This window comes from Lathyrus oleraceus, chromosome 7 (genome assembly GCF_024323335.1).
Source record: "Lathyrus oleraceus cultivar Zhongwan6 chromosome 7, CAAS_Psat_ZW6_1.0, whole genome shotgun sequence".
Lineage (NCBI taxonomy): Eukaryota > Viridiplantae > Streptophyta > Magnoliopsida > Fabales > Fabaceae > Lathyrus > Lathyrus oleraceus.
The window spans coordinates 267,062,012-267,072,665 of NC_066585.1; positions in this window are offsets into that span (position 1 = coordinate 267,062,012).

The following is a 10,654-nucleotide window of genomic DNA, read 5'->3' on the forward strand; positions in this document are numbered from 1 at the left end:
AGAGAATATGTGGAGGTATTCGCCTGGTCATACCAAGATATGCCTGGTTTAGATACAGATATTGTGATGCACCGATTACCTCTTAGAGAAGGATGTCCTTCGGTCAAGCAGAAGCTTCGTAGAACGAGTCCTGACATGGCAACTAAGATCAAGGAAGAGGTTCAGAAGCAGTGGGATGCGGGTTTTCTGGCTGTTACCAGTTATCCACCGTGGGTGGCCAACATCGTTCCTGTGCCGAAGAAGGATGGTAAAGTCAGAATGTGTGTCGATTACCGAGATTTGAATAGAGCGAGTCCGAAAGATGATTTCCCTTTACCTCACATTGATGTATTGGTTGATAATACGGCTCAATCCTCGGTATTCTCTTTCATGGATGGTTTCTCCGGGTATAATCAGATCAAGATGGCGCCAGAGGACATGGAAAAGACGACATTCATTACACCTTGGGGCACGTTCTGTTATAAGGTGATGCCATTTGGGATAAAGAATGCTGGTGCTACCTATCAGAGGGCAATGACGACTCTTTTTCACGACATGATGCACAAAGAAATTGAAGTGTACGTAGATGATATGATTGCGAAGTCGCAGACAGAAGAGGAGCACCTGGTTAATTTGCAGAAGTTGTTTGACCGGTTGAGAAAGTTCAAGCTGAGGTTGAATCCGAACAAGTGTACGTTTGGGGTGAGATCAGGGAAGCTTTTAGGCTTCATTGTCAGCGAGAAAGGGATTGAGGTTGATCCAGCAAAAGTCAAAGCTATTCAAGAGATGCCTGAACCGAAAACGGAGAAGCAAGTCCGTGGGTTTTTAGGGAGGTTGAACTACATTGCAAGGTTCATATCTCATCTAACAGCCACGTGCGAACCAATTTTCAAATTGCTAAGAAAGAATCAGGCGATCAAGTGGAATGATGATTGTCAGAAAGCATTTGACAAGATAAAAGAGTATTTACAGAAACCTCCAATCCTTATACCTCCAGTTCCAGGGAGACCTCTGATAATGTACCTGTCAGTGACTGAGAATTCGATGGGGTGTGTATTGGGACAGCATGACGAGTCTGGTCGAAAAGAGCATGCCATATACTACCTTAGCAAAAAGTTTACCGACTGTGAAACAAGATATTCACTGCTCGAGAAAACTTGCTGTGCTTTGGCCTGGGCTGCTCGCCGACTGAGGCAGTATATGTTGAACCATACTACCTTATTGATTTCTAAGATGGATCCAGTGAAGTACATCTTTGAGAAACCGGCTCTCACCGGACGCGTTGCTCGTTGGCAGATGATTCTAACAGAATATGACATTCAGTACACGTCACAGAAGGCCATCAAAGGTAGTATTCTGTCAGACTACCTCGCCGAACAACCGATTGAAGATTATCAGCCTATGATGTTTGAATTCCCTGATGAAGACATCATGTATCTTAAGATGAAAGATTGCGAAGAGCCTCTTGTCGAGGAAGGACCGGATCCGGATGACAAATGGACACTGATGTTTGATGGGGCTGTGAATATGAACGGTAACGGTGTGGGTGCAGTATTGATCAATCCTAAAGGTGCTCATATACCTTTTTCCGCCAGATTGATGTTTGACGTCACCAACAATGAAGCTGAGTATGAGGCTTGTATCATGGGGATAGAAGAAGCCATTGATCTGAGGATCAAAACTCTTGATATATTTGGAGATTCAGCTCTAGTGGTCAATCAAGTCAATGGAGATTGGAATACGAATCAGCCGCATTTGATTCCGTATAGAGATTACACCAGAAGAATACTGACGTTCTTCAAGAAGGTGAAGTTGTATCATGTCCCCCGGGATGAGAATCAAATGGCTGATGCCTTGGCTACTTTGTCATCTATGATCAAAGTTCATTGGTGGAATCATGTGCCACATGTTGCGGTGAATCGACTCGAGAGGCCTGCGTATGTGTTTGCAGCCGAGTCTGTTGTGATTGATGAGAAGCCGTGGTATTACGACATCAAGAACTTCCTCAAGACTCAGGAGTATCCTGAAGGTGCGTCGAAGAATGACAAGAAAACCCTGAGGAGGCTAGCTGGAAGCTTCTATTTGAATCAGGATGATGTGTTGTATAAGAGAAACTTTGACATGGTCTTGCTCAGATGCGTGGACAGACCCGAGGCAGACATGTTAATGCAGGAAGTTCATGAAGGTTCCTTCGGTACTCATGCCGGCGGACATGCAATGGCTAAGAAACTGTTGAGAGCGGGTTATTACTGGATGACTATGGAATCCGATTGTTTCAAGTATGCTCGGAAGTGCCATAAGTGTCAAATCTATGCTGATAAGGTGCATGTACCACCAAGCCCTTTGAATGTCATGAATTCGCCTTGGCCGTTTGCCATGTGGGGAATTGATATGATTGGGAAGATCGAGCCTACTGCTTCGAATGGACATCGCTTCATCTTGGTTGCGATTGACTATTTCACCAAGTGGGTAGAAGCAGCCTCCTATACTAACGTTACCAAACAAGTGGTTACCCGGTTCATCAAGAAAGAAATCATCTGTCGTTATGGAGTTCCTGAGAGAATCATCACTGACAATGGTTCGAATCTCAACAACAAGATGATGAAAGAGCTTTGTAAAGATTTCAAGATTGAACATCACAATTCTTCTCCTTACAGACCGAAGATGAATGGTGCCGTAGAAGCGGCAAACAAGAATATCAAGAAGATTGTGCAGAAGATGGTCGTTACGTACAAGGATTGGCATGAGATGCTGCCTTTCGCTTTGCACGGGTACCGTACCTCAGTACGTACGTCGACCGGGGCAACCCCTTACTCCCTTGTGTATGGTATGGAAGTTGTCCTACCTGTTGAAGTGGAGATTCCTTCTCTAAGAGTTTTATTGGATGTCAAGCTGGACGAAGCTGAGTGGATTCAAACAAGGTTTAACGAGTTGAGCCTTATCGAGGAGAGACGGTTAGCAGCTGTATGCCATGGACAGTTGTATCAGCGAAGGATGAAGCAAGCCTTTGATCAGAAAGTGCGTCCTCGAAGCTATCAGATCGGTGATCTAGTTTTGAAGAGGATCCTCCCTCCCGGTGCAGATAACAGGGGCAAGTGGACTCCTAACTACGAAGGTCCGTATGTTGTGAAGAAGGTCTTCTCCGGTGGAGCCTTGATGCTTACAACTATGGATGGTGAAGATTTTCCGTCTCCTGTTAACTCAGATGTAGTCAAAAAATACTTCGCATAAATTGACCCGCTGGACAAAAAGAAAAAAAGAGTCCAGACAAAAAAAGGGCATCCCGACGAACCAAAAAACAGAAAGAAAAGGTTCGGGCAAAAATTAGGGATAAAATGAAAAGAATTTGTACACCCGGTAAGTCGAAAACCCGCAAGGGCGGCTTAGGCAAAAAAGGGTATCCCGGTGGATTGAAAACCCGAAAGGGCGATCCAGGCAAAAGTTAGGGATTAAAGCGAAGACTACAGTCTGAGTTGTCTGTACTTCATCAAGCTTTGTCGTCTGCCATCTCGAAAGATGTGATCCGTCCATTCATTCTTCTCAGAAAGCAAGGAGTTGGGAGGAAAAATGATGATCTGTGAGTTATAACAGAATTGGGAAATAGTGGATGCCGTGTTCACATTGCCATCAGGATAGATTTTTCCTTTTGTGCGCAATTACCTCTTTCTAGGAATTGCTTCCCAATGTACTTTGCCTCTTCAGGCACATTTTCAATCAATAAAAGTCGTTATTCAGATAAATAGCTTTTCTGTTTTTATTTTTACTGTTTTGTTTGCAAAAATGTCCGAATTTTTGATAAGCATTGCATATAAGAACATGGAGGCTACACAATAACGTGCAGAAAGATAAAACATTTGAAAATCATTTTGAATGTTGAGGACACTTGAGCGTATCTTGTCCATGTATCCCCTGGGGGCATTTATTTGCGATGTTTTTCAGATTGGCATCTGTGAGGATGTTTCCTCAGCAAATATTTTCCCCAAGCAAGTTTGGAAGCTACCAGAGCTATGTTCCCCCGCGAAGACGTCTGTGGATAGTGCCTTCTATTCCCCAACAGATCTGAGGATTGCCTATCCCCGGCAGGCCTGTATTTGCTGATTTCCTCCCCGAGCGAGGCAGGTTCATTGAAATTTATCTCCAGCATTTATCCTATCTGTGGACTGAAGGTTATCCCCAGCGAAGTTTACCTTTTCCCAGCAGCAGTGCTATTCTTCAACATGAGTGTGAAGTCGCTTTACCATTCCCCAAGCAGAGTTCCCCGCAGAGTATTTCCCCAAGAGGAATCTCCCCACAGAGTCAGAGTATCTGATCATTTCGGCTCACTAGCCAGGGTTCATTTGCATTTTGCATGTAGTAATCATTGCATTCTCAAAAATTGCGTAGCATTTCCATTCATAGATGGAGCATTACGCCATGGAAAAAAATCAAACATATGCATTCATATGTTCGAAACCCCATCAGACCGTATTCCCTGCAGAGACGGATTTTTGTTCAACCTGTGCAACGCATTTGTTACAGTTGCTCCAGTCAACATTTGGTGTTGATAATCCCCATAGAGGTTTATTTCCTCATCCGTTGGTGAAAGGAAATCCTGCTTCTCCCCAGTGAGACCCCCCTGCAAGTGTTCAGCCTTGCCCGGTCATCTTGTGGATGTCAGTACCCTGTCAGCACCCGTGTGTGTTGTTTCCTTGGTGTCGGTAAACACCATCTTTCGGTGATTTCCAGTCATGCGTAAGTGTCTGGTCTTCTTTGGTGTCGGTAAACACCATCTTTCGGTGATTTCCAGTCATGCGTAAGTGTCTGGTCTTCTTTGGTGTCGGTAAACACCATCTTTCGGTGATTTCCCAGTCATGCGTAAGTGTCTGGTCTTCTTTGATGTCTGTAAACATCATCTCTCGATGTTCGTAACGTCGGCCTCCCTTCCCTAGTGAAAATTACTCCTCTCCGTTGGTGTCGATAAACGTCGAGTTTTTCCTAGTCATCCGGTGATGTCTAGTTGTACCCTCCCCATGTGGACTTACCTCTCCGTTGGTTTCGATAAACGACGAGTTTTTCCCATTCGTCCGTTGACGTCTGGTTGTGTTTCTCTTATTCCCATTCATCTGTAAATGTCTGGTCAATCTTTTTGGTGTCTGTAAACATCATCTTTCGATGTCTGTAAACGTCGAGTATTCCCATTCATCTGTAAATGTCTGGTCAATCTTTTTGGTGTCTGTAAACATCATCTTTCGATGTCTGTAAACGTCGAGTATTCCCATTCATCTGTAAATGTCTGGTCGATCTTTTTGGTGTCTGTAAACATCATCTTTCGATGTCTGTAAACGTCGAGTATTCCCATTCATCTGTAAATGTCTGGTCGATCTTTTTGGTGTCTGTAAACATCATCTTGCGATGTCTGTAAACGTCGAGTCTTCTCCCATGCATCCGTCGATGTCTGGTCGAGTCCTCCCTTCCAGTCATTCATTAATGTCCGGTTACCTCTCCGTTGGTTTCGATAAACGTCGAGTTTTTCCTGGTCGTCCCCAGTTGGTTACCTCTTCGTTGGTCTTGGTAAACGTTGAGTTTTTCCCATTTCGTCCGTTGACGTATGGTTGTATCCCTTCCGGTCATTCATTAATGTCTGGTTACCTCTCCGTTGGTCTTGGTAAACGTCGAGTTTTTCCTAGTTGTCCGTTGACATCTAGTTGTGATTTCTTTTCCCATTCATCGTCGTTGCGATGTCTGGATGTGGCTGTACCCTTTGAAAACCAAAAAGTATATACCCAGCAATAAACATCAAATCCCAGTGGACGTTTCCATTGGTGGATCCCTGTTGTGCAAATTCTACGGTTCTTGGTATTCAATCCCTGTTTACCCTGAAAGTCTGACAGCCGTTGCTCTCATCCATTCGGGTTCCCAGCTGATTGAATAGGGGCAGCTGTAGCACCTCAAATTTGCACCTATCATTGTACATACATTTTCATATTAGGTCATAGCATATCATGGTCCATTGCATAGCATTGCATTGCCTCTTTTGCCTCAAGTGCAAGCCGATCAAGGAATTAGGTCAAACTGATCAGGAGATCAGTCAACCAAGCAAGCAAGTGCATTTCTCAAGGAGCCAAGGCCCTAGGGTTTGTCCAACAAGTTCACATGACTTGGAGGTCCATTTGAAGTGTTCAAGTCAAGGGTTGAAGGCTCAGAGGTCATCAGTTCATACACAGACAGTCAAAAACCCTAGAAAGTCAACAGTCAGTCAAAGCAGTGGATGGTGGCCATTCTTGTGGAATTTGGGCACCACGATCAATAATCAAGAGTTCATACAACTTGGGACATCATTTGAAGTCAAGTTCTCAAGGAATTAGGGTTTGGAATTCATCAGAAGAGGCTCAGTCAGTCAAAAACCCTAAAAGTCAACTGTTGGTCAACTGTCCATTTAATCAGTGATTTGATGATTGGAATTGGTTTGTGAGAGCTCATTCATGTCCAAATAGTCCTCATATATCATGCCAAACACCATCATGGAAGAATTTGAAGCCAGAGCAGAAATTTCCCAAAACGGAAACTGGACCTGTAACTGAAACTTACCAAAAATGGAAAGTCTTGATCCTCAAACTTACATCATGATACAAGCTTCAAATGAATTTTTTCCCAACATGAAAGTTGAAGATCTTGTTCTCCCATTTCCAAAAAGTCCAAGAACTCTCAATTCCCATGTGTGGTTGGCAAGTTATGATCGAATCGATTTCAGAAAATCTTGAACTTCAAAGGGGCATATCTCTCAAACCGTTTGGCCAAATTTGGTGGGGTTTTTTCCTACAAGTCACATTTGATCCCCTCTTTCCAAAAATATAAATTTCATGAGCCAAAACTTCACCAATCAAAATGGCATTTTTTGACCTATCTCATTTAAATGCAAGTTTGACCAATGTTTGACTTTTTGATATAAACATTTTTCTAACATTTGGCCAATTGGAACAGCTCAGAAATATCATTTAAAACATGTTTGCCAAGTCAAATTATGAAGTACATACAGCCCATGCTAGTTTGCTTGATTTTTGGAAAGAAAGTACAAGTTTCACCAAACCACATCCCATAAGCCATGCTTTTACCACAAAGGCAGCAGAATTGTCCATGATTTTCTGTCATGAGAAGTCAGTAATAGCAGCCATTTGACAGCAGAAGAAGCATGGTCCACTCTCTCAAAAAACTCACCTTGCTGTTACATTTCAAAGAGCTGTCAAAAGAATTTAAAAAGAACAAAAAACTGGCCATGCTTGGTACTGCACATAGCAGTCTTGTTCATTTTCTGTCATACTACAAACTCTTGGCAAGACATGACAAACATATAGAATTTTCACCATGCTAAAAAAGCCTTGCCAACAGAACCAAGTGCATACACTCTCTCAAACCTGACCTGGCTATTGGCTTTGCATTTCAAAGAATCCTGTCACAACATCCAACAGAAAAAGAACCATAGAACTTCACTCAAACTAAAAAAGGCCTAACTGACCTGGCTATTGGATTTTCAGGATTGGCTGTCAAACCACAAAGCAACATAGCACAGCACATTAGAAACACCATTCTCCTGTCATGTGAAACCTTGCTAGCTGCATCCATCAAACCAGGATTCAGTCATGTGCTCTCATTCACAAAACACTTCACTTTTGGCCATTTTCAAATTTCTGTCCAAAACACCAATGAACCTAGCCTGGCCCTGCATTGACACAACATCCATTCCACCATTTTCCTGTCATTTAGAAAACCAGAGACAGCAGCCACAACCTAAAAACCACAGAATACTCTTTTCTCTCTAAAATTGCATTTTGGGCCAAAATCGAATTTCTGTCAAAGAGCTTCAACCCTTGAGCATCCTTTGGTCATATCATCACTTGAACTTCATTTGGAGCTCCTTACAGCCAACAAATCCCAGCTGGAATTCCATTTCATATTCTGTTTTTCTTCATGGGTTAACAATGGCAGTTTTTGATTTGGACACTTGCAAGCATTACTGAGCCGAGTTCTTCAAGGTTTCATCATTCCAAACCATAATCTGCACCTGTTTCAAGCTACATCATCCAAACAAGCACTGTTCCTCGATTTTCTTCACAGCCAAGTAAGATTTCAACTCTCTTCATTCTCTAATCCATGCTATAGGTTTAATATATCTTTACATGCTGAGCATTTTGAGCTTTAGAACACATAAAATGGTTGAGTATGCTGGGAGATTTCTTGATTTGAAAACTGATGTATGAATGTATTTGTCTTCGATTCATGATGGTTATTGTGTCTTAAGGAAAACAATGCTTGGATTATTAATGTATGTTGAATGCTGAAGAGATTGGTGTACTCAATTTCTGTTTCTGGGTGAATTTTTTGTGGTCGATTTTTGTATGGTGATGATGATGCACTGCTGTCGTCTTAAAACCATTAAACCTGCCCAGAATATTTCCATGAACCGTGTTTGTTGTTTCTGTTTGATGTTATTTGATGATGATGTTTAGTTGCCAGACTGATTGGGCCTCTTGGTTGGAATTATTTTTCTCATGATGCTGGTCATATGAATATGAGCTGCTGTACAAACCATAAAGAATGTCTGCCCAGAATTTTGCTCGATTAGTGTTTGGTTTTATTGTTGTCTGGATGCTGTATGAACCACCATATCATTGCCATGCTTGTGTGCTGTTTCTGGGCGTGTCAGTATTCCATGTTTGTTGGAGATGATGAGTGTTACTGTTCCATTCACAAACCCTAGAGAATTTCCAGAAAACTTGGCATTTTACTGCGTTTTGTTCACTGTTCTGTTGAGCCACCAATCACAACATTTCACATGTCCCCATTGAAACGGTGCGTTTGGTTTAGTGATACGCCTATTTACCATTTTGCCACGCTGACCAATGTTGACTCATTAAATCACATTATGTGTTCATGTTTTGCTCCAATTATTCACTCATCTTCTAAAATTCACAACTCATTCGATTTAACTCCAAAATTCATGAAAATTTTTGCATAATGTTCACAAGAATGTCTAGCATTTTATTATGATTTTTAATAATTTTTTGTGTGGCTGGATTTTAAATGGTATAAGTTTTCTTGTCATGTATGCCCAAGTGATACATATTGCCAAAACAATTGTGAAATACTCATGTTGCATCCATTGGTTCTGAAATTTTTTGTGGAGAAACTAGACAGATTCACCTTTGTTTTGGTATAAAGTTTGTGCATTTATCATATGTGGTGTGTGAGCTTTGATTTTTTGAAGTTAGAGGTTGCATTTGGTGTCACAATAATGATATGCATTTTCTTGATTTTCAATGGCATGCTTTCTTACATCCAAATGACCCCAAATTTTGCATGATCCCTCCCTTACATGTCTAGTTCATGTGTGATTTTTCCTGGATTTGATTGTGCTGTTTTCCATTTATTTGAGAATTTTCTTCCCTGCCTAGTCAAATGTTGACTTTTTGTGCTACACATTGCCATATCCTTTGGGAAATTCTCATACCATATTATATGATCATGAAATTTCATATGTGATAACTAGACATATTGAGATTTGCATTGGTGTTAATCTCATTCATTTCTCACCTGTTTTCAATCTGATATGATTTTCTAAAGTTGACCCATGTTTGTTGACCTTCATTGTGCATGCTTAAATTTGGTTTGACTTCTTGATTTTCATTGACTGCCTTCCTCTCATCCAAATGCCATGAAATTTGACATGCTTGCCATGCTAGATGTTAGGATTGAATGTGATTTATTTGATGATTTTTGAGATTGTTTGGGTTGACTTTTGATGCAAGTCATTCTGTTGACTTTTTTGTGCTTTCATTTGCCTTACTTTGACTTCAAATGTTCATGAAATGATAATAATGCATGATTTGAATGTGGGCCCAATTGTGATTGCTTACTAAATGTTTGACCTTGACTTTGTTTGACTTTTCTTTGCTGTTTTGACTTTTTCTTTCATCCTTGACCCTAGGCTAGTCCTAGTGGTCTTTTGAGCTTACAATTGAGTTCTTGTTTCAGGTTAAGCACCAATGCCTCAAAGATCATTCAAACTTGTTTGAACTTGATTGTTTACCATATGCTAACCTTTGTTTTGTAGGTTTGACTCATGTGTTTGAGTCTTGTGCCTTGCACAGTTGACCATCTGTGTTGACTGTTTACCAATTCCTTTTGATTTAAACTTTTGAACTGTTTGCTGATTGTTTTGACTTTTTTCAGGTACTTTAGTTGCTTAAGTTCTCTGAACTTGATTTGCTTTGCTTTTTAGCAACTTGCTTGAGGTATAATCTCTTTTACTTCATGTAGTCTGGAAGACCTGGCCTGTTACTTGGCCAGGCAACTGTCTGAAGTCCTCCTTAAGAGGCAATGTTTGTGACTGTTTACTTTTGTCCTTGCATAGAGTCAAAGTCCTCCTAAGTGAAGAGGCAATTGGTGGAAGGTAGGGATATGCAATCTATCCCCCACTATTCAGTGTGTCATCTGCTTTGCTCACACCACTGTGTTGATGCATTACAGATAAAAACCCAAGATCTTGTGCAATTGTACAGTTGAGTCAGTTTTAAATGTGTAGAAGGGTTCCCACTTTCTGAACCCACACATTCTTGTCAAATGCTCTCCCAGGTCAGGGATAGAAGCAATGAGGCACACCCCTCATCTCCTTTCATCTGCTTCACCTTAGCCCCTCAAT